This window comes from Bos taurus, chromosome 20 (genome assembly GCF_002263795.3).
Source record: "Bos taurus isolate L1 Dominette 01449 registration number 42190680 breed Hereford chromosome 20, ARS-UCD2.0, whole genome shotgun sequence".
Lineage (NCBI taxonomy): Eukaryota > Metazoa > Chordata > Mammalia > Artiodactyla > Bovidae > Bos > Bos taurus.
The window spans coordinates 39,047,527-39,072,678 of NC_037347.1; the positions used below are offsets into that span (position 1 = coordinate 39,047,527).

Here is a 25,152-nt window from a genome sequence, read left to right on the forward strand (position 1 = left end):
CCAAAGCAAAAACAATACCCAGTTGTTTATGTGACTGGTGATAGAAGCAAGGTCCAATGCTGTAAAGACCAATATTGCATAGGAGCCTGGAATGTTAGGTCCATGAATCAAGGCAAATTGGAAGTGGTCAAACAGGAGATGGCAAGAGTGAACGTCGACATTTTAGGAATCAGTGAACTAAAATGGACTGGAATGGGTGAATTTAACTCAGATGGCCATTATATCTAGTACTGTGGGCAGGAACCCTTAGAAGAAATGGAGTAGCCATCATGGTCAACAAAAGAGTCCGAAATGCAGTACTTGGATGCAATCTCAAAAAAGACAGAATGATCTCTGTTCATTTCCAAGGCAAACCATTCAATATCACAGTAATACAAGCCTATGCCCCAACCAGTAATGCTGAAGAAGCTGAAGTTGAACGGTTCTATGAAGATCTACAAGACCTTTTAGAACTAACACCCAAAAAAGGTGTCCTTTTCATTATAGGGGACTGGAATGCAAAAGTAGGAAGTCAAGAAACACTTTGGTTAACAGGCAAATTTGGCCTTGGAATACGGAATGAAGCAGGGCAAAGGCTAATAGAGTTTTGCCAAGAGAACACACTGGTCATAGCAAAACCCTCTTCCAACAACACAAGAGAAGACTCTACACATGGACATCACCAGATGGTCAACACCAAAATCAGATTGATTATATTCTTTGCATCCAAAGATGGAGAAGCTCTATACAGTCAGCAAAAACAAGACCGGGAGCTGACTGTGGCTCAGATCTTGAACTCCTTATTGCCAAATTCAGACTTAAATTGAAGAACGTAGGGGAAACCACTAGACCATTCAGGTATGGCCTAAATCAAATCCCTTATGATTATACAGTGGAAGTGAGAAATAGATTTAAGGGACTAGATTTGATAGAGTGCCTGATGAACTATGGAATGAGGTTTGTGACATTGTACAGGAGACAGGGATCAAGACCATCCCCATGGAAAAGAAATGCAAAAAAGCAAAATGGCTGTCTGGGGAGGCCTTACAAATAGCTGTGAAAAAAAGAGAAGCGAAAAGCAAAGGAGAAAAGGAAAGATATAAACATCTGAATGCAGAGTTCCAAAGAATAGCAAGAAGAGATAAGAAAGCCTTCCTCAGCGATCAATGCAAAGAAATAGAGGAAAACAACAGAAGGGGAAAGACTAGAGATCTCTTCAAGAAAATTAGAGATACCAAGGGAACATTTCATGCAAAGATGGGCTTGATAAAGGACAGAAATGGTATGGACCTGACAGAAGCAGAAGATATTAAGAAGAGGTGGCAAGAATACACAGAAGAACTGTACAAAAAAGATCTTCATGAACCAGATAATCATGATGGTGTGATGACTGACGTAGAGCCAGACATCCTGGAATGTGAAGTCAAGTGGGCCTTAGAAAGCATCACTACGAACAAAGCTAGTGGAGGTGATGGGATTCCAGGTGAGCTATTACAAACCCTGAAAGATGATGCTGTGAAAGTGCTGCCCTCAATATGCCAGCAAATTTGGAAACCTCAGAAGTGGCCACAGGACTGGAAAAGGTCAGTTTTAATTCCAATCCCAAAGAAAGGCAATGCCAAAGAATGCTCAAACTACCGCACAATTGCACTCATCTCACACGCTAGTAAAGTAATGCTCAAAATTCTCCAAGCCAGGCTTCAGCAATACATGAACCGTGAACTTCCAGATGTTCAAGCTGGTTTTAGAAAGGCAGAGGAACCAGAGATCAAATTGCCAATATCCACTGGATCATGGAAAAAGCAAGAGAGTTCCAGAAAAACATCTATTTCTGCTTTATTGACTATGCCAAAGCCTTTGACTGTGTGGATCAAAATAAACTGGAAAATTCTGAAAGAGATGGGAATACCAGACCACCTGACCTGCCTCTTGAGAAACCTATATGCAGGTCAGGAAACAAGAGTTAGAACTGGACATGGAACAACAGACTGGTTCCAAATAGGAAAAGGAGTACGTCAAGGCTGTATATTGACACCCTGTTTATTTAACTTATATGCAGAGTATATCATGAGAAATGCTGGGCTGGAAGAAGCACAAGCTGGAATCAAGATTGCTGGGAGAAATATCAATAACCTCAGATATGCATATGACACTACCCTGATGACAGAAAGTGAAGAGGAACTAAAAAGCCCCTTGATGAAAGTGAAAGAGGAGACTGGAAAAGTTGGCTTAAAGCTCAACATTCAGAAAACGAAGATCATGGCATCTGGTCCCATCACTTCATGGGAAATAGATGGGGAAACAGTGGAAACAGTGTCAGACTTTATTTTGGGGGGCTCCAAAATCACTGCAGATGGTGACTGCAGGTATGAAATTAAAAGACGCTTACTCCTTGGAAGGAAAATTATGACCAACCTAGATAGCATGTTGAAAAGCAGAGACATTACTTTGCCAACAAAGGTCTGTCTAGTCAAGGCTATGGTTTTTCCTGTGGTCATGTATGGATGTGAGAGTTGGACTGTGAAGAAAGCTGAGCACCAAAGAATTGATGCTTTTGAACTGTGGTGTTGGAGAAGACTCTTGCGAATCCCTTGGACTGCAAGGAGATCCAAGCAGTCCATCCTAAAGGAGATCAGTCCTGGGTGTTCATTGAAAGGACTGATGCTGAAGCTGAAACTCCAATACTTTGTCCACCTCATGCAAAGAGTTGACTCATTTGGAAAGATTCTGATGCTGGGAGGGATTGGGGGCAGGAGGAGAAGGGGACGACAGAGGATGAGATGGCTGGATGGCATCACTGACTTGATGGACATAAATTTGGGTGAACCCCAGGAGTTGGTGATGGACAGGGAGGCCTGGAGTGCTGCGATTCATGGGGTCGCAAAGAGTCGGACACGACTGAGTGACTGAACTGAACTGAAGTCATGAATAGATGAGAATTCTGGCCAAAATTATCCTACAATATCCTAAATCTACCCCAGGATACTTAACTAGTCTTCCAACATTCAGAATGATGGTCTTTTGAGGACCATCTGATGCTTCCCTGACAGCTCAGTTGGTAAAGAATCTTCCTGCAATGTAGGAGACCCTGGTTCGATTCCTGGGTTGGGAAGATCCACTCTGAGAAGGGACAGGCTACCCACTCCAGTATTCTTGGGCTTCCCTTATGGGTCAGCTGGTAAAGAATCCGCCTGCAAATTGGGATACCTGGGTTCAATCCCTGGGTTAGGAAGATCTCCTGGAGAAGGGAAAGGCTACCCACTCCAGAATTCTGGCCTGGAGAATCAGGCCATGGGGTTGCAAAGAGTCAGACACAACTGAGTGACTCTCACCTTCTGATGCTTCAGTGTCAGAAATCCAGCCTGGACTTTCCCTCCGGGCCAGAGTTTCTTACTTTTAACACTGTTGACACTCTAGAACGGATAATTCTTTGTTGTGGGGCTCTTTTGTGTGTTGTAGCATGCTTGGCAGCACCCCTAGATTCCACCCAACAAATGGCAATATTCTTCCCCTCACCCCACTTGTAATGATCAACCATGTCTTCAGATGTTGACTAAGGTTCCAGAGAGGACAAATTCCCCCCCTCAAGCAGTGACAATAAAATCATATTTCCAGACATTGTGAAATGTCCCCTGGGTTGGAGGAAGCAAAATCCACACTACCCCCCCAACCTGTGCCCACCAGTGGAAAAGCCCTGCTCTTAGTTACCTTGGCCCAGCAAGAACTTATATTTTTCATGCAAGTAGATTGAAATCAATAGTGTTCAGAGAATAGACATCAGCAAGGACTTGGAGAAGGAGATGCCATGAGTTGTCAAAATGCTTCCGCACAACAAGACCCTGTGGCTGAAAGTCCAGGAATACTTGGTAACATTGCAACCCAGCCAGACTGTGGGCTTCTCAGAGTTTCTTCTTCCAAGGCTTCTGCTCCTTGATGCCAAATGCCTCATGAGATTTGGTTGAGTAAAAGACAAATGAGAGAGGGAAGGGTAACACTGAACACTTGAGCAACCCTTATCTTCCATATTTCTGGAGGTCCAGAAAAGCACAGCGTGATCTGAGGTGGGGCGCAGTGGGTGGGGGGAATGGTGACTGTTTTTGTTTATATGTATGTGCATGCATGCTAAGTCACTTCAGTCACATCTGACTCTTTGCGACTGTATGGACTGTAGCTCAGCAGGCTCCTTTGTCCACGGGATTCTGCAGACAAGAATACTGGAGAGGGTTGCCATGCCCTCCTCCAGGGGATCTTCCTAACCCAGGGATCAAACACAAGTCTCTTACATCTCCTGAATTGGTATACAAGTTCTTTACCACTGAGCCACCTGGGAAGCCCGTTTATAAATATAAAGCGCATCCACCCCTCATTATCCTTACCCTTTACCCAACCTAGTATTTGACATGAAAGTGTTGGCTTCTGATGCAGTAGGTATCTGAAAACACAGGCAAGAACTTGAGAGCTGTCCCATGGTTGTCCAAGAGAAACAGAAATGCTGCTCAGTTTCAGGGTGAAAGGAACATCTTAAAAAGCAATGTTCAGAAAAGAATTCAGAAGAAAATAAAAGGGAGGATTGGAATTAAGAGTAGAATTCCAATTCCCATCTGTGACCCCACTGCAAGGGCCACAGTCCATTTTGTGGCCTTTAGTATGGTTTCTGGTCTTTTCAAACTATTAACCCTTCAATCCTGTCCCCATGTCAGTGATCTCTCCCTAACAACCTTTCTCTGACACCTCCCCACCCAGGGTGGAACAGAATGCCACTCTGAAGGGCATGCCAGGTTCTTTTGCAAGATCTTGGCATTCTTTGGGCTCTGCCCATTTCAACCCTTCCACCTCCAGTTCTTTCCCAGGCTCCCATCTACACAGCTTTAACCTTAACTCTCTCCAGGCTTTACGAGACTAGCAGGAACTTCAGAGCAGCCCAGGGCACCGGGGAGGATGTGTCTGTCCATAGGATACTTTGAAGTGAATCTAAAGCTCTAAACCTATAATCTTTTCACCTACTGGACTTGCATGCCAGAGTCCTTCAAATGCCTGTCATTTGAGCCTCTGTGTTGACTAAAGTATGGCATTGTGGAAAACCTACACATTTACCTAATAGGAGTAAGATTTTAATTTACTGGTAGGAATTTTGATGTACAATGTTGTGTTAATTTCTGCTGTTTAGCAAAGTGATTATATATATATTTATATATATATATTCTTTTTATATTCTTTTTCACTAGGGATTATCATAGGATGTTGAATATAATTCCATGTGCTATACAGTAGAACCTTGTTGTTTATCCATTCTATATATAATAGCTTACATCCACTAACCCCAACCTTCCACTCCATCCTTCCCCCAACCCCCTCTCCCTGGCAACCACAAGTCTGTTTTCTGTGTCCAGGAGGCTGTTTCTGATTTGTTGATAGGTTCATTTGTGTCATATTTTAGATTCCATGTGTAAATGATATCATACGATATTTGTCTTTCTCTTTCTGACTTACTCCATTTAGTATGATCATCTCTAGTTGCATCCATGTTACTGCAAATGGCATTATTTCATTCTTTTTAGTGATTGAGTATCAGTCCATGGTACATTTGTGTTACATGTTTTTTAAATTTTTTATTTTTATTTATTTATTTACTTATTTTTGGCTGTGCTGGGTCTTTGTTGCTACGTGCAGGCTTTCTCTAGTTGCGACGAGCGGGGACTACTCTTTGTTGCAGTGTGCAGGCTTCTCATTGCAATGGCTTCTCTTGCCATGGAGCACAGGCTCTAGAGCTCAGACTCAGGAGTTGTGGCACATAGGCTTAGTAGTTGCCCCGTGGGCATTGTGGGATCTTCCTGGACTAGGGATTGATCCCCAGCCTCGGCAGGCAGATTCTTTACTACTGGACCACCAGGGAAGTCCTGTACTATGTCTTCTTTATCCATCGTCAGTAGAACAGATTAATTGTGATGAGAGTGGAAGGACTGAAATGACTGAGGTACTGAACTCCACTCCTGCACAGTTCAATACACTAGCCACTGGCTTCATGCGGCCATTTTAATGTAAGTTCATTAAAATTAAATCATATTAAAAATTCGGTTCCTTAGTCACACTGGCCACCTTTCAAACGTTCGACAGTCACATATGGCTGTGGCTGCCATATTGGAAAGAGAATACATAGATCTTTTCCATCATTGTAGAAAGTCTTGTGCCACTTTCCTCTGAATTTGCTAGTACTGCCAGTGCAGAGTTCTGGGAACCAGAGGAGCCTGAAATCACCAGCTGTGTAGGGAAGGACAAAAAAGAGTCAGAGAGAGAACAGAAGGTCAAAGAGAAAGCAAAAATTCACCAAAGGCCAACTGTGTTTGCTTTGCCAAGGGTCCAGCCCTGAGCAAATGTTCATCCACCCTACCACAAAGCTCTTGGTGTTGACACCAGCAAATAATGGAGTGACTGGCATGGGCTTTGGGCCCTATTGCCTCTACTCTATGGGCCCCTGGGGTCTGTGGTTCCTTGTGAACCAAGAGACCCTGTCCTGAATCCTGAACTGAGAGGGTCACAGGAGTCACCGGGCTCCCAGCCAAAAGGAGATCATCACCAGGTAGCACACAGCAGCCCCTCAGTATCCAAGAGTCCTAAAGCAAGGATGTTTGAGAGTTCCTAAATCAAGACATTCAGGGAGAAAGGAGCACCTTCTCCATCCAGACTTAGAGCTCTGCTCACAAACTCTGAGGGACATGGAGGATCTGGGGAGCATCCACTCCTTATTGACTACTGGGACTCATTAGAAGTGAAAATCCAGTAATTACTCTGCATAGCTGTCTTTGGACATGTGCACGAACTGGCAAAGGAAATATGGAATCTGATTGGTTGTTTCGCCTGTATATAAATAGCACTGGCAGTCCCATGGAGTACCTTCATAATCTCCAATCATCTCATCCTCACAATAATGGACTGAGGAAAGACAGACAGATGGGAGCCTCTGAACCCTCTCTATTAGTAGAAATTTCTCTCAGAAAGGGGAAGAGATGGGCCAAAATCAATCTGACTGAGAAAGAGCAGAACCAGCTCTAGACACCACTTTCTGCTGCTTGCATCACATCTCAGGTGATTAGGGTCACTTTGTACCTGTCCAGATCCATAAGTGTGTCAGCTCCAAAGGACGTGGTCTCCACCTGGATCGTGCAGCAGCCTCAGTTCACATCTAGTCCCAAGCCCCGACTATCTTATGGACTCTTTGTTACCAAATAACCTTCCATGCATGAGGTGTGTTCCATCATGTCTGACTCTTTATGACCCCATAGTCTGTACCCTGCCAGGCTCCTCTGTCCATGGGGATTCTCCAGGTAAGAATACTGGAGTGCGTTGCCATTTCCTATCACAGGGGAATTTTCCTGACCCAGGAATCAAACCCCCATCTCCTGCATTGGCAGACAGATTCTTTATCAACTGATCCCTGAGAACAGCCAAACAAAGGGCTAGACTGAGAACACTGAAGGAACTTTTCCCGGAAGACCCTCCCAGACAATATCAGAGGAAGTGGTGCTCAAGGCAGCCCAGGCAGCAGAGCTGTTGACTGTGTTTTCCTGTGCCTGAGACACAGGAAGATACAGTTCTTTTGGCTCCTGAAACTTTGAGTCCATGGTTCGAGACCCTGAAACATGCAGGTGGATTTTGTTTGCTAGAGAAGACTCCAGAAAACTGAACCAGATGAGTTTATTTATAGGACATCTAATAGCTGGTACCAAATATTTATGATTTTTCTCAAATTTGAGAAAATGTCTCATGATGTGGGAATCATTTATATACCTGGCTAAATGACCAGTGAGATTCCATATTTCCTTTGTCAGAGCATGCACACTCAAACAACAGATCAAAAGACAGAGTAATTACTGGATTTTTACTTCTAATGAGTCCCAGCACTAAATATGCCATTGTCCAGAGAACTGAAAAGAAAAAATCAAAATGATAATTAAACATATAAAGCAATAGTGAAGAAAGGATCACTTTAAATGTGCCCAAATAACACAATACTCCTGGCCACATGCTACTTTGTCTCTTCTCTTCATAGCATCATCCTAATAGTTCCCAGCCAATGTCAACCTTTTCCAACTGTAAGCCACTAGTGTTGAAAACACACCCATATATAATTAGACCACTGAGCTTTCCATGCCAACATTTGATGAAATTTTCCCCCCAAGGCCAGATGCCTGGCTAAAACTGGGCTAAATAATGAGCATATAACACTCACTAAAGTAGTCCTGAGAAAACCAGTCCCAGCTTTGCTTCAGCAACTCACAGTAACATCAAGGACCCAGACTCTTTCCATTTGGGGAGACTTTTCCTCCTCACTCTCTCTTTTGACCAAGGAGGAAGAACATCTTCACCAGTAGATCCCAGAAGATTTCTGCCATGTCTCAGTGGCCAGAACTGGGTGGGATAACCATTCCTAAACCAATCACAGACAAATGAAAAGTTAGATTACCATGGTTCCTGTAGACTGATAACCTCTTCTTTCTCTGGAACTGGACGGCTAATAGATGACAAAACTGAGCTCTGTGTGTGAAAACAAAGGGGAAATGGTTGCTGGAGAAGCAACCAGGAGCATCCGCCATGCCCAGTTATACGCAGGGCTGTGAATAGAGAAGCAAATGGGGCTTTCTCCTCATCATCCCTCAGGCACCACCCCAAGGAAGCCCGAACCTTCTTGAGAAGGTTAAATCTGCTCACTGTTGGCTCTCGTGGCCCCTGTGGAGTCCTTGTTAATACTTGTGTCATTTACACTAAAATGTTTTACTAGCTTTTCTCTTCTCTACCAGCCTGAGTACTAAGAAGATTGCTTTAACAAAAGGCTATATTCTCAGGACCCTGCTCATGCCTGGTGCTTCAGAGATGCTCAGTGGACATTTGAAGGTGGATGGATGGGTGGATGAATGGATAGATGGATGGACTGATGGTTCAATGGGTGAATGGATTGTTGTTCCAGTCACTAAACTAGGTTCACCTTGAGGTTTTCTGAAAATGCATTAGAAGAGGGTCAATCTTGGTTCCCATTCTCCTCCCTTTTTCTCTCAATGAGTCTTCTCTGGGAGTACTTTTTGCTGTCCCTGCAGATCCAGCCAGCTCAGGTCTCTAGCTGTTACATCTTTGATTGGACAGGTGGCTTTTTTGTCGAGAGAGGTCTCCTGAGGGAAGATGAGTAAAAAGAAAAGAATAAAACAGAGTAAATATGAGCCAGTAAGAGAGACAAGTAATTATCCTGCTGGGTAAGTATCCTTGATGCTCTGAATGAAGAAGTTTGAAAGAACATATTGTACAAGAGTGAGAATGTGTGATTAAATCATGTAGAGACAAGATGTGCTGGTACAAGATGGAGCAAAGTGAGGGGAGCGAGAGACTGGCACCAGAAATAGTTTCAGGATATGCTGAGATGCTCAGATTTCTGGCTGTAGGCTTAACCCATGAACCCTTCAGCTGCCCTTCTTCCTAACCACCCTTTGGACTTTCAGATGCTCCCATTTTTTTCACCTTCTTTCCCTCTTTTCTGTACTTCAACGTTCCAGTTCCTCTTGCTTTTCATACCAAGGATGCCCAGAAACTGAAGGGCCAGGGTAAAACAAGTACCCAGTTCTCCATAGAGAACCCAAATGAACTTCTTGAACTCTATTTTAATAAGATGACCCCACCCTTCTTTGAGGCTCTACAAAAGGAGTTTTTCCATGAAACTGCCTCTCATCCACTTGTTAGAAGTTTAATGGCAAATAATGGCTAGTTGCCCCTGGGGATTTTAAATAACTCTAAGATGGACGTAGTTATGGAGTTCTGAGAAACAGAGCAAGTTCTTAAAAACAATGTGAGCAAGACCTCAGAAACTATTGAAACCCATCTTTATTGCCCAAGAGATGGGCCATGTGCTCAGACTCACACACTGATTAACACTAGGAAGCTGGCTGTCAACAGCTGAAAATTTTGCTGCAACACAGAGAAGCAGTTTCTGTACCCCACCCTCAAGGGGACTTCATCCATGTATTTACACCCTAAAATGCCAGGTTTTCATGAAGAGATTGTTTTTATGGTGTTAACAGTTTTATTGAGGTGTTCTCCCTCAATTATGAAAGTAGTAACTTTTTATTTTATTTAAGTATTCTAGTAATATTTTATTACTGAAATAATATTTTATAATTTCAGAATCATCCTCCCAGAGATAACCCCTGCAGACATACTGGGTGCGTATAGTTAAGTATATTCCCAGTTTTTCTTCTGTGCACATGTGGAAACACATATTGTTAGGATTAAGCTCAAGCACATCCAATTTCTGTACCCAGTTATCTCATTTCTTCCACTTATTTGCATATGATTAAAGTTCAGTCACATTATTTTAAAGATTAAATAATATTTTGCTGTATATCTATACCATGATTTTTCCTGGTGGCTCAGATGGTAAAGAATCTGCCTGCAATGCAGGAGAACCTGGGTTCGATCACTTGGTCAGGAAAATCCCCTGCAGGAGGAAATGGCAAGCCACTCCAGTATTCTTGCCTGGAGAATCCCAGGGATAAAGGAACCTGGTGGGTTACAGTCTACAGTGTCGCAGAAGAGTCGGACACGACTGAGCAACTAACACCACACACGATCTAGTTAAATAAGCCTTTATGATTTGATATTTAGATTTCCCAATATTCTTTTTTATAAATAGCATGGGAGGATTTGTGTGTGTGTGTGTGTGTATACAAAATTGTTTTTTCATATCTCTGTTCATTTGTGATGAATTTCTAGAAGTATATTTTGTAAGTCAAAGTGTATCTACACTCTTAAGGCTTTTAACACATATTACCAGAAAAATTACACCAGTTTACTCTAAAAAGGCAAGGCACCAGTTCTGCCTCTACTGTTGAACAGCCAGAAGCACTTGCAAACTCAGTGATCCATCTTGAAATCTCATGGGGTTGGGGAAAAAGATAAAATATTTTATAAGAAAATACTTTGAAAATTTTAAATCCAATTAAAACACACATTGTTATTATTATCAATTTTTTAGACCACCCAAGATAGACAAAGCATTACCTCTCTCAACAATGTATGCCAATGACTTGTAGCCCATTAGAGAGTAAAATCCTTCCCAACTTCCCTCTAAATGCAACCAACACCAAGTACGTTTCGTTCATTCAAACCATTTACTGAGTACCTTTTATGCATTGAGCTTTGTATTAAGTATGAGGAATATAGAAGAAAAAAAACATAAACACAGTTCTTGATACCCATGAAATACTGGTCTGGGTGGGTTCAGGAAGAATGATAAATCAAGATTCATAATCGGTTCTTGATGGGATCCAGTCCTGGTGCTCTGTGGACTGTGCATCTCCCACTTTGGGGAGACCCAAGGAAGTCTCTGCCTCAAGACAGGAAAGCTGAAATTGAAGATGAGGAGGCAGCTGGGCTTTCAAGTGGGCAGCCATGTATCAATCTTTATTGCTTCTGAAACAGCATGGAGAAATCACATTTTCCCCACAGCCCCATGCCTACATAGAATGGGAGCCACTTCAGTGGGGGGAAGACTCTAACAAGCCACATGATAGAAAGGCTGAGAAGCCCCACTCCCACAAGGCATACTTTGAGGAACACGCGATATTTATAATTTCTCTAGAAATCATCCTGGTATTTTAGTCAGAGACATACAAGCTGAGGAAGAACAGGATGGCTTGGGGTTTAGAGCAGAGTAGAAGGAAAATAAAGGGGCAAGTCAAGGCAGCTGGCAGGAAGAGGAACTCTAGAGAGAAAGACAGAAATGCTTCCTAAGGGATTTGGCCAATTGTCTGGACCATGGGATGTGGTTCCTGTCTACCCATAGAACCCTTGCTCCTGTTAACCCGTGAAGTGACATGCAGCTAAGTGTGATGTCCAGAGGGTAAAGAGGGAGAAGGAGGATGGCGTGATAGTTGCTCAGCATATAAGTGCTCCCAAAGACTGCTCCTAAGCAAGAAACTCATCTTCTGAACTCCACCAGGTATTAAAATGAACATGATCTGCTGCTATTCCCAGACTGACTCACTGGCCCCACTTGAGCTCCGTGTGCCTGGCATCGGCACAGAACTTGAAGGCAAAGGCGGGGATTATAATGGGTTTCTGAGCAATCAAGGACATTCAGAAAGGCATTCCAGACATCTAGGTGCAGATCAGACCCTCTGCTGAGGCACTCCCATGAAAAGCATCCATCACTGTTTATATTTTGACTTGTAAATAAGTTGGTAATTGACAAAACTGGAGGCATCAGCAAACCAACAAACTTCCCTTCCAGATTATATTGTTCTTGTTGTAGTATTAAAATTAATCTCTGTCTCTGAAGCTGAGTTGAGAAGCTTAGGATGGGACATCTACCTGACCAGGGATGGGAAAAAAAAAAAAGATCATTATGGATAATATTCCAAGAAGAGTGTTTACAAAGATAAGGAGAAATTAACTAAGTTTTTAGATGCTGACTTCCTAATCTTTTTTTTTCCCCTTGGTAGTCTCAGAGAGAGTTGTCTGGAAGACACACCAATTACATGTTGTACAAAAAAGGTGATGTTATTATTGTAAAATGGTGAGTCAACAGTGATATACTGGCTTCTGCCAGGCCAATGTCATGGCAGCCAAATATGCAGATATTTGCATCAATTCTGTTCAGTCACTCAGTCATGTCCAACTCTTTGCAACCCCATGGACTGCAGCACGCCAGACTTCCCTGTCCATCACCAACTCCCAGAGCTTGCTCAAACTCATGTCCATTGAGTTGGTGATGCCATCCAACCATCTCATCCTCTGTCATCCCCTTCTCCTAATGCCTTCAATCTTTACCAGCATCAGGGTCTTTTCCAATGAGTCAATTCTTCACATCAGGTGGCCAAAGTATTGGAGCTTCAGCTTCAGCATTAGTCCTCCAATGAATATTCAGGACTAATTTCCTTTAGGATAGACTAGTTTGATCTCCTTGAAGTCCAAGGGATTCCAAGAGTCTTCTCCAACACCACAGTACAAAAGCATCAATTCTTCAGCCCTCAGCTTTCTTTACAGTCCAACTCTCACACCCATACATGACTACTGGAAAAACCATAGCTTTGACTAGACAGACCTTTGTTGGCAAAGTAATGTCTCTGCTTTTTAGTATGCTGTCTAGGTTGATCATAGCTTTTCTTCCAAGGAGCAAGCATCTTTTAATATCATGGCTACAGTCACTATCTGCAGTGATTTTAGAGCCTCCCAAAATAAAGTCTGACACTGTTTCCTTTGTTTCCCCATCTATTTGCTATGAAGTGGTGGGACCAGATACCTTGACCTTAGTTTTCTGAATATGGAGTTTTAAGCCAACATTTTCACTCTCCTCTTTCACTTTCATCAAGAAGCTTTTAATTCTTCTTCACCTTCTGTCATATTTGCATAAGCCCACTCTATTTCCATATGCAAATACATTGCACGGAAACCTAGCAACCAATTGGGAGTTAGGCCTACTGTTTGTCAATGCACACTAATGGGGTGGTGGACTTATTAAGAAATCTATGGAGGGATTCTTTTATAATTGACAATAGCACTTTCCTTTCAAGATATTAAGCATATTTTATCTGTTTTTTCTAAGTGCAATTGTCTTACTTTGCACTACAGAAGTGTATCACTATTTAAGCTCACTTATCCAGCAACTACCTCTCCATTGACTTTGTCACCCATCTCTCCTACATTTCAAATTGATGTGTCTGAACAGCTTTTTTGGAGGAATCCATAAGGTATCAGAACATATCCCTCAATGATAGGGAACGCCTGTTGATTAATGGGAAGAATGTGTTATAGAGCTCAAGGTCAAGTGCTCTTTCAGTGGATCTGTGAATCAAAATAATAAATTGTATATGGCTTTGTAAAAGCAGTCAGTCAGTCATCCAACAAGTGATGGAGAACACCTGTGGACACATATTAATGTGACAGTATAGTGGGTGGGGGTTGAAAATGCAGAGGAAGCAAGGCAGAGGTTAGTCTGAGACTTTGATGATGATGGTCAAGATACAGCAGTGACCATGGCCAGAGGTCAAAGGCTTCTTTCCTATTTACAGCTCTTCTCCTCAGTTAAATATGGTAATTACCATTTAAACTAAGTTGTGCTTACTGTCTTTGGATTATCCCTGGATAAGTTATGCTATATAAGAGTAATCGTTATAACACCCAACCGCTCTTTGTCTCAGAAGCTTAATGACCAGAAGTTTGTTTCACACCCAAGTCCCAGTGCAATGGGCGTCAGCAGAAGATGCAGGATTCCTCTATCTGTGGGCTGTACTAAGCCCTTAAGACTGAAGTCTCCAATTTCATTTTCCACTGGGCAGTAATGGATCAGAGAGAGAGAATACGTGAATATCTTAAAAGACCAGGACTAGACGAGAAGTACATCTGCCCATTTCAGAGGCCCCAACTCCTTCACTTGATTCTAACTACAGGGGAGTCAATGAAGCAAACTTTAACTCTCTGCCCAAAGGAAAAGGAGAACCAAATTCTGGTGAACATTAGAAGCTTTTGCTACTCCTGTGGGCTCCCAGCATTCTAACTGAGGTGCAGGAAAAAGCAGGAATTAGAGAGGAAAAATGCTTCTGCCACATTCTCAATTTCTTCTTAGACATTGTAACTTCCTCAGATGTGTACACAGCCTGCTGTCTGTGCTCTAAAGAGTCTCCCGTCAGGCACTAGGCAAAAACACTTCATCTCTCCAGGCCTTAGTTGCCAACCGTGTAAAAGGGAGATATTGGATCAGAATCCTTTCAAGTCTTTTGGCCTCTTTTGTATCCAAAATGCCATGCTTCTAGAACTCCTGCTGTTCATTTCCTCCTGAGACAAATAAACAGGGTGCCAGAGAGGTAATGCTAGTTGATCAACAGTGTATTTTTTATTTTATTTTAACTTCTCACTCCCCAAGCCCACCTTTCTAGAAGTTAAAATATACATAGTAGACAAGGTTATTACCAATATGAGTGATTATTTTTATGGCAAAGTTGTTTTGTGTCTGGATGAACAGTATACTCATAGACACATATGTAACACATACAGAGACCCCTCTATGAAAAAATAATCTTGCTTGAACAGTCTTGCAAAACATATGTTCTCCTTCTACTGCTCTTGCCCTTGATTAGCCAGTTCTGCGATGATAACAAAACGGTGTTCCCTCAGTAGCTTACAACACGTTTCCTTTTTGCTCACCTTACGTAAGGACTATGGCTTAGCTGCAGGTTGGCCATGGCTCTGCTGGGATGGGCTGGACTGAGCTGGCTTATCTGGGTTCCACCTGTTTTCTCATTCTGAAACCCAGATGGAGGAAGGAGGCACCATGTGGAAAACCTGAGAACAAGAGCAGGAAGGCCTCAGTCAATAAATACAGTAGCTTGCAGTTGTATTTAAGGCTTCTGTTCGGATACAACAAAAACAATCACAACCCTTCCCTCTCCGTTGACTAGAGCTTTTCACGTGGTCAAGTCCAAAGTCATAGAGATGAGAAGTGCAACTCCACCCACACACACAGGGTGCAGGTGATGCCTTAAAGAATGACTCACAATGGAAGAGTTGTGAGTTTAGATTTTCTTCAAGGACCTTGCTGCGGACTATAACCCAGGAGACAGCCTCTCGGGGAGAGAACTCTTCTGAAGACGTAAAGGAGGAGAAAGTTTATATATGAATTTTGGCTGGGAAAAATACGTGCAATTCAGCATACAGCTTGCAAAATATTGCTGCTGAAATACATACACTGCTATGTATAAAACAGTAAGTATGTATAAGTAACAAGGACCTATGGTATAGCACAGGGAACTCTACTCAACATCTTGTAATTACCTATAATGAAAAAGAATCTAAATAAGAATATATATGTTGTTCAGTCGCTTAGTCATGTCCGACTCTTTGTGACCCCATAGACTGCAGCACGCCAGGCTTCCCTGTCCTTCACCATCTCTCGGAGCTTGCTCAAATTCATGTCCTTTGAGTCGGTGATGCCATCCAACCATCTCACCCTCTGTCGTCCCCTTCTCCTCCTGCCTTCAATCTTTCCCAGCATCAGTGTCTTTCCTAGTGAGTCAGCTCTTTGCATCAGGTGGCCAGAGTTTTGGAGTTTCAGCTTCAGCATCAGTCATTCCAATGAATATTCAGGACTGATTTCCTTTTGGATTGATTGGTTTGATCTCCTTGCAGTCCAAGGGACTCTTAAGAGTCTTCTCCAACACCACAGTTAAAAAGCATCAATTCTTAGGCGCTCAGCTTTCTTTATAGTCCAACTCTCACATCCATACATGACCACTGGAAAAACCATAGCTTTGACTATATGGAACTTTGTTGGCAAAGTAACGTCTCTACTTTCCAATATGCTGTCTAGGCTGTCACTGTTTCCACTGTTTCTCCATCTATTTGCCATGAAGTGATGGGACTAGATGCCATGATCTTCGTTTTTTGAATGTTGAGTTTTAAGCCAGCTTTTTCACTCTCCTCTTTCACTTTCATCAAGAGGCTCTTTAGTTCCTCTTTGCTTTCTGCCAAAGGGTGGTGTCATCTGTATATCTGAGGTTATTACATTTCTTTATCTTTTATATATATATATGATATACATAAATATATAATTTTTAAAATTATATATAAAATAAATAATTATATAATAATATTATATATATATATATATATAATCACCTTGCTATACACCTGAAACTAATACAGCATTGTAAATCAACTATATTTCAATAATAATTGAAAAAAATTACTGCTGGTCATAAAGAATGGATATCTCAAGTGTAATTTTATTGCTCTTCTATGTGTGGGAAGATGCAAGAACCTGTATTCATTAAAACCCACCCTGAGCTATACACTAGTGGAAAAGTAGCTATCTGCCAGTGCAAGAGACATAAGAGATGTGGGTTTGATCCCCTGTGTTGGGACGATCTCCTGGAGGAGGGCATGGCAACCCATTCCAGGACCCTTGCCTGGAGAATCTCTGGACAGACGAACTTGGCGGGCTACGGTCCATAGGGTCGCAAATAGTCAGACATGACTGAAGGGACTTAGCGTGCATGCACATGTGAGCTATACATCTAACTGTCCAAGGGGCTGTTTTTCCAAATCTGAGTGCCTCATCCTGTTTTCCATCCTGAATTCTTCTCAGGGTACACTGTCAGTCATTCATTGACTGTGGCTGGCAACTTCATCTTTGTAGAGTTGAGTGCTGAGCAGGCTCTTTGTTCTTCATTCACACAAGAGTGTGTCCACTGCCAATGGATAGGGGTATAGAACCCTCTGACTGGGAGGGAGCACAGAGGTAGGGACTATAGTCCAGTTAGCTCACATCCCCATCGCCTCCACTGAAATACTAACTGTAACAGTTCTAATGGAGAGGAAGCCACTCTATCTTAGTTCTTCTGCTGTGGGAAGTTTTTGGGTGGGAGAGAGTTAGGAGGGAGAAGCGGTCAACAGTGGGGGAATGGAGAAAATTTAACAAATATTTATATAGTCCTCACTGTAGACTGGGCACTATTTAAGCCCATTACAAATACTAACTCATTGAATCTTCATCATAGCTCTAAGGAAGGTTGATCCTTTCTGTATTCCCATTTTAGAGAGACTATAGCACAGAGAATTTAAGCAAGTAAACTGTGATCACACATCTAGCAACTGACAACAAGATTCCAACTCAGATAATTGGTTCCAAAATCTCTCTTCTTAAATATTCTGAAAGAAATAGGGATGGGAGGATTCTAGCACCATGGATTAATTGGTTGCTGATACGCTGATTTTAGGGGAGCAAGGAAACCAGTTCCCTCTGGAATGGACAGATGTAGTTTCAGTAAGACGTGACGTGTTTTCTGGAACATACACAGAACTGAACATTCTGAGATCACTGGGGTTTAAGCCACTGTCCTAAGCACTATCCTGCATGATTTCTTCTCTCGCAGATCTTACAGCCTAGTGGAGAGACACACACCATCAACAACAACAACAAATAATAATAATAAGGAAAAATATCATAGGTCAGATGATGGTATATGCTGTAGAGAACAGTGAAGCAAGGCAAGGGATGAGGAAAGTGGAGCAGTGCTGAAGATAGTTTGAAGACTAGTCAACAAAGGTCTTGCTGATAAGGTGTCAGCAAGCAGTGGCCTGAAGGAGGTGAGGGAGATAAATATTTGATGAGTGAATGAATGAATGAATATTCAAGCATATTCAGTCTTCCCAGTGAGACATCAAATAAGTTATCTTATTACTCGGCCTTAGCCAGGCTGCTTGGCTCCCTGACATAATTCAAACTGATCTTCCGGTTGAATCCCACTCCTCTTCCTGTCATGTGGTTGCGCCACTTCCGGCTCCACCAATGACTCTCCTTCAGTGTGGAAGAGGATACAACCATGATTTTCTCTTTAAATGACTGAGGGGTTTAGGGGTTTTTTCTGGGAATATGCAGGGATCATGTGGTAATAAATGCTCACCTGTTCTGGGCTGGGAGTGGGAGGAAGGGGGCCGATTTGAGCTGTTATTACTAATCTGTGTGGGCCTTCCCAGGTGGCTCAGTGGGTAATGAATCTGCCTGCAATGCAGGAGACACCAGTTCAATCCCTGAGTCAGGAAGATCCCCTGGATGCGGGCATGGTAACCCACTCCAATATTCTTGCCTGGGGGATCCCGAAGACAGAGGAGCCTTCTGGGCTACAATCCATAAGGTCACAAAGAGTCAGACACGACTCTGCAGACATGACTGACTGAGCACACACACACACACTGGTCTATGTGCTTGCACGTGCACATTACACAGGGCTGAGCATATTTTGAAGGGGAAGTGAGCCAGATGTGAAAACAGCTAATAGATTTACTGAGAAATGAGGGAATGGAGGAAATGGGAAAGTGTGAAGCTTTTGCAAATGTGCAGAGATTAATTCTAACTGATACCAAGAATGCAGAGAGGTGTTTTCCCGCTCTCTAGGAATGAAAGCAATCAGACCAAGAGGAACCAGGACCTTGAAACCAATCAGTCCTCCAAGAAGAACAGGAGAGTGGACGGACAGTGAGAAGGACAGCCAGAAGGCAGATAGGTGACCAACTGAGCTGCGAGGAGGCAGTATGTGGGAATTCTGCCAGAAAGATGGTCTGGTCACACACCGTGGAAACTGGGGCCGGCAGAATGTGGGATGCAGGCCAGCCCTAGGAGTCACTGTTCCATTATCTGTGACTCTCCATGCCCACTGATCTGGGCATTGAGCAGAGAATCAGTCTGAAGGGCCTGGTTTGTGGAGAACTAGGGTCTTGACCACTGACCAGGCAGGATCCCAGCACCAGGAATGGAACCCAATGCAAGCCTTCCCTGGGCTTCTCTCACGGATGGACATTCACCCAAGAACTTCCTGGTAGAGCTCAAGTGGCTCCCCGCTGTGGAGAGCCGTGGGCAAGGTGGCCGGGCAGGTCAGGGCATGCTCCAGGCTGAGTGAATAGACCCAGGCTGAAAAGGTTCTATCAGAGAACCCCAGGCGACCATGGGAGGCACAAAAACAAGGGTCAGCGTGAGCTGAGTTCTTAGGTTATGGTTACTGGGGTTTTTTGTATGGTTGGTTTTTTGTTTGATTTGATTTTGGTTTCTGTACCATAATAAGAAAGCTAACCTGTTAAGCAACTGGAGGTCTTGCTAACCTTAGATTGTAGACGTCAACAGGAAGTAGGAAAATAATAACCTCACAGCCTCAACTGTCAGAGGCAGCAATGAGGGCAGTCTGACCAGGTTCTGAGGAGAGCAGGGTTCAGTCAGCACAGACAGGAAGGCAGATGAGAGGAAAGAGAAGAAGGAAGGGAGCTGGGATCCATGACGTCTCCCCCATACAAAAAGGTGTCTGCAAACCTGCATTAAGCTGGCCTGAAAGTTTTGACGCTTCCCTGTGGCTGAGATGGTAAAGCGTCTGTGTGCAATGTGGGACACCCAGATTTGATCCCTGGGTCAGGAAGATCCCCTGGAGAAGGAAATGGCAACCCACTCCAGTCCTCTTGACTGAAAATCTCCATGGACTGTCGCCTGAGGAGCCTGGTAGGAGACAGTCCATGGAGTCACAAAGAGTCGGACATGACTGAGCAATTTCACTCACTTTTAAGCCCTCCTCTTACCTGTGGGGACTCTGAGCCTGGGGAGGTGGAGTTAGGGGTGTGCTGCTTCAATGCTTAACAAGTGTTCTCCCAAGAGAAGGTAAAAAGAAGAAGAAAAAAAATTCTGATTTTGCCAATTCCCATCATATAAGTGTGGGAATTTATACAATGGCTGCTCTGACTGATTTCAAGCTACCAACCTGAAGCCCACTGGCTTACAGCATTCCTGAAAATGTAACAGTTGCTCCCTGGTGTGAACCTCCACCCCTGAGGGATAGTCCCTTAGACCTCATAGCCCTTCTCATAAGAAACACCCAGTTCAATGCAGTCCTTTTAGGAAAGTGCCCTTTCCGGGCCCAGAGGATGGAGGAAGATGCAATCCTATCTCCTAACCAGTATCTGCCTTCCCTAGTCCTTTATGCTAGAACTGAGGCTTCGTAAGAATCATCTAAATGTTTGTTTAAATGCCAGTTCTGGTACCAACTGGCAATCAGATAAATAATCCCTGAAGATCACGTGCACCGAATAATGATTATAGACAACCATGTATTATAAAGTTCAGAGTTCCTAAGAGACTAGATTTTAATTGTTCCCATCACAGGAAAGAAATGATTGGTTTGTGACTTGATAGAGGTTTTAGCTAATGCTGCACAATTATGTCATGCCTTGCTAAGTCACTTCAGTCATTTCCAACTCTGTGACCCCATGGACTGCAACCTGCCAGGCTCCTCTGACCTTGGGATTCTCCAGGCAAGAATACTAGAGTGGGTTCCTGTGCCCTTCTGTAGAGAATCTTCCCAACTCAGGAATCGAACCCACATCTCTTACTTCTTCTGCCTTGGCAGGCAGGTTCTTTACCACTCGTGCCATCTAGGAAGCCTGCTACACAATTGTATTCCAATACAAGTTTTTAATTTACAAAAGTACCACTTCCTAGGTCTCACCCTCCAAAAATGTCGACCCATTATACCTGGGATGAGCAGTGGTTCCCAGGAGAGACTCTGGAAGCAGTGCCAAAGAACATCCACTGCTCTTGAAGGACCAGCCCTAGATTCCAGCAGCACCCTGAATCAGAGCAGGGTTTGGGAAGGGGGAGTTGCTGAAAGAACCATTTACTAGAAAGAGAGATGCCTTAGATGGCTCAGAACCTGTGGTCCCAAAGTTCTCTGACCTATCCACCAAGCCATGGCCGGTTGGGTTCTGTGCACTGGAGCCTCTTGAAGGTAGGGTCCACTGCTCCTTTGCAGCCATCAGAAGTGAAAAGCTTAACAACCGCAGATCGTGGAGCCCAACTGCAGAGTTCCTTTCCCTCCATCCACTGCTTGCTGGCTGCATGACCTTAGACAACTCATGGAGCCTCTCTGCACCCCAGGTCCTCATCTGTGAAATGGATGTATTCATAGTACTTACACCTCAGTGCCTGGCATGTAGTGCATCCTACATGAGGGTTTGTCAATTTTATCACCATGCAGTTCTGAGCACACTGGGGGCTTTTAAGATAAGGTTGGTGGTTTAAACCACTTACCCCCATGAGCTTCTGTTTCCTCACCTTTAACTTGAGAGCAGTGAAGTAGTGATGGGAACAATAATAGCTTTCCTGCCCACTGCACAGGATTATTCTAAGAAGAAACGAAGACTGTGAGGTGAAAGTGCTTTAAAATCTATAGATCACCATGTAAATGCTTTGTCATTTTGTCTTTGAGGCTGTTAATTTGAGGCAGGACTCCCAGTCTACAGACTGGGTTCCCACTTCTGCTGTGCTGCCTGCGCTATGCAATGGTGAGCAGAGCCTCTCTGAGAGTTGGTTTCCTCTCCCATCCAGGGGAGCCTCCCAGCAGAGGCATAATATGTGTTAGGTAGCATTAGTGGTTCCTGGCCCTGACTTTATATTAAAATCATCTGGAGGGCTTTGTTAAAATGTCCGCGTGCTTATGGATCCAATTCTGAATGGATCAGAATTTCTTGGCACAAGATGTAGAAGTTGGTCCTTTTAATAAGCTCCCTTTGTTGTTCAGTTGCTAAGTCATGTCCAACTCTGTGACTTCATGGACTGCAGCACACCAGGCTTCCCTATCCTTCACCATCTGCTGGAGTTTGCTCAAACTCACGTCCATTGAGTCAATGATGCCATCCAACCATCTCATCCTCTGTTGTCTGCTTCTCCTTCTGCCCTCAGTCTCTCCCAGCATCAGGGTCTTTTCCAATGAGTCAGCTCTTTGCATCAGGTAGCCAAAGTATCAGAGCTTCAGCTTCAGCATCAGTCCTTCCAATGAGTATTCAAGGTTGATTTCCTTTAGGATTGACGGGTTTGACCCCCTTGCAGTCCAAGGGACTCTCAAGAGTCTTCTGCAGCACCACAGTTTGAAAGCATCAATTCTTCGGCACTCAGTCTTCTTTATGGTCCAACTCTCACATCCATAAATGGCTTCATGGTTCTAATGTGGATCTAATGGCTCCCTATATGGTTCTAATGTGAGTCCTGGATTGAAAACCACTGAAATCTGTGGAACAGCTCTGTAAACTGTAAAACATAATGTATAATTTGTGGATTTTTTTTATTGTTAGTTGATGATCTTGTGGGGAACTAGTTCCTCTGAAAGTCAGGCCAAAGGGCATTTTCCACTATCTGTCTGAAAACTGCACTGACTGGGGAGAATTGAAACTCACGCAGTTCATGTTCTTGCCTTCAAGCCAAGGAGGCTAAATGAAAACAAGCCTCTCTCAGATCAAAGATCCTACTGGGAGGTTGGGGCCAGTGAGTGGTGTTGGCTTAATTGGATTTGGAAGCCATGCCTCCAGCCATGGGGAAGCATTCAGTATTCTGTTTTATTAAAGTGACTGCTGTGCAAAGGCATGTGCATCACCCTTGTGGCCATTGACCAGATCAGGTTAAGGGCCAGAAGGTCTTTCTATGTGAGTCCCCAGATGTGATTCCAACCCTTAACTTGGCTCCAGTTGGCACAGTTGCAATGTCTGTCCATTGACTACCTCTTTCAGCACATGGCCATGGCCATGCCCCACACATCCCCTCTGCTTAGATGTCTCTTTACAGACAGAGTCTTCAAGATGTTCTGAGATTCACAAGAGAGGAGGGAGAGGGTGGCTGGAATCAGAGGTGGCCATTTTTTACTAGTTTCTCTACTGTTTCTAGTAATGTCTACACTGCTATGATATTCGGACTAAACTGCTGAGTTCAACTGGGATGGTCATTTTATATAGAAGTGATTCCCTTATGGAAGGTGCCAGATGTTCCCCACCAAAGGGTATCTCAGGACAAGGGATGAGATGGCCACCTGTTTGAGAAGCAATAAAATGGAAACTTGATCACTGCAGAGATTAAAAAATAATAACAATAATGGGTGACATATGAGCAAGAGTCTGGCTTGGAAAGTTCACAGACTAATGTGTAACTCTGATTTCTGGGCTATGGACTGATAAACTTTGTTGCTGTTGGCACACGTTTGCATTGAACCCAGGAAGACCTGGAACCTTCATATCCTCACACCCTTGGGCCAGGACTGCATCTCTAACACTCAATGCCTGCATTTAAGAGAAGCTGCTATGTGATCCTGAAAACCTCTTCAGGTTCCCCTGTCAATGACAGGACACTAAATTCACTCCAAGTCCAGAGTTTGTTAGTACTACCACAGAACCAGTTCCTCTGTCTGCAGAATTTCCTCCTCTATCTTAGATTCTTGTTCTGCTTTTCCAATTTTAAGGCTTCATAATAATAAGTGATTCACTTATTCTACAGATATTGACTATTGATTTGGACACATTTTACTTTCTTTAGTTCCAAAATTACTGCTGACAGTGACTGCACCCATGAAATTAAAAGATACTTGCTCCTTGGAAGGAAAACTATGAGGAACCTAGACGACATATTAAAAAGCAAAGACATCACTTTGCTGATGAAGGTCCATATAGCCAAAGCTATGGTTTTTCCAGTAGTCATGTATGGATGTGAGAGTTGGACCATAAAAAAGGCTTCAGTTCAGTTCAGTCACTCAGTCATGTCCGACTCTTTTCGACCCCATGAATCGCAGCACACCAGGCCTCCCTGTCCATCACCAATTCCCAGAGTCTACTCAAAATCATGTCCATTGAGTTGGTGATGCCATCCAGCCATCTCATCCTCTGTTGTCCCCTTTTCCTCCTGCCCCCAATCCCTCCCAGCATCAGGGTCTTTTCCAATGAGTCAACTCTTCGCACGAGGTGGACAAAGTATTGGAGTTTCAGCTTTATCATCAGTCCTTTCAATGAACACCCAGGACTGATCTCCTTTAGGATGGACTGATTGGATCTCCTTGCAGTCCAAGGGACTCGCAAGAGTCTTCTCCAACACGATCATTCAAAAGCATCAATTCTTTGGTGCTCAGCTTTCTTCACAGTCCAACTCTCACATCCATACCTGACCACTGGAAAAACCATAGCCTTGACTAGATGGACCTTTGTTGGCAAAGTAATGTCTCTGCTTTTGAATATGCTATCTAGGTTGGTCATAACTTTCCTTCCAAGGAGTAAGCGTCTTTTAATTTCATGGCTGCAGTCACCATCTGCAGTGATTTTGGAGCCCAAAAAAATAAAGTCTGACACTGTTTTCACTGTTTCCCCGTCTATTTCCCATGGAGTGGTGGGACCGGATGCCATGATCTTCGTTTTCTGAATGTTGAGCTTTAAGCCAACTTTTTCACTCTCTTCTTTCACTTTCCTCAAGAGGCTTTTATCAGGGTGGTGTCATCTGCATATCTGAGGTTATTGATATTTCTCCCAGCAATCTTGATTCCAGCTTGTGCTTCTTCCAGCCCAGCGTTTCTCATGATGTACTCGCATATAAGTTAAATAAGCAGGGTGATAATATACAGCCTTGACATACTCTTTTCCTATTTGGAACCAGTCTGTTGTTCCATGTCCATTTCTAACTGTTGCTTCCTGACCTGCATATAGGTTTCTCAAGAGGCAGGTCAGGTGCTCTGGTATTCCCATCTCTTTCAGGTTTTTCCACAGTTTATTGTGATCTATACAGTCAAAGGCTTTGGCATGGTCTTAGCACCAAAAAATTGATGCTTTCAAGTTGTAGGACTGGAGAAGACTCTT

The 25,152-nt window shown here is 43.4% G+C and overlaps 1 protein-coding gene across 13 annotated transcripts in view; it reads left to right on the forward strand.

Moving 5' to 3' along the window:
- The window catches only part of PRLR (prolactin receptor), a 192,985-nt gene that overhangs the window by 131,540 nt on the left and 36,293 nt on the right, over positions 1 to 25,152 (forward strand). For 3 of the 13 annotated variants that reach the window (XM_024981203.2, XM_024981206.2, XM_005221576.5), the window contains exon 3: positions 10,144 to 10,181. The gene's annotated coding sequence lies outside the window, so the exon portion shown is untranslated. 13 annotated transcript variants of the gene reach the window in all.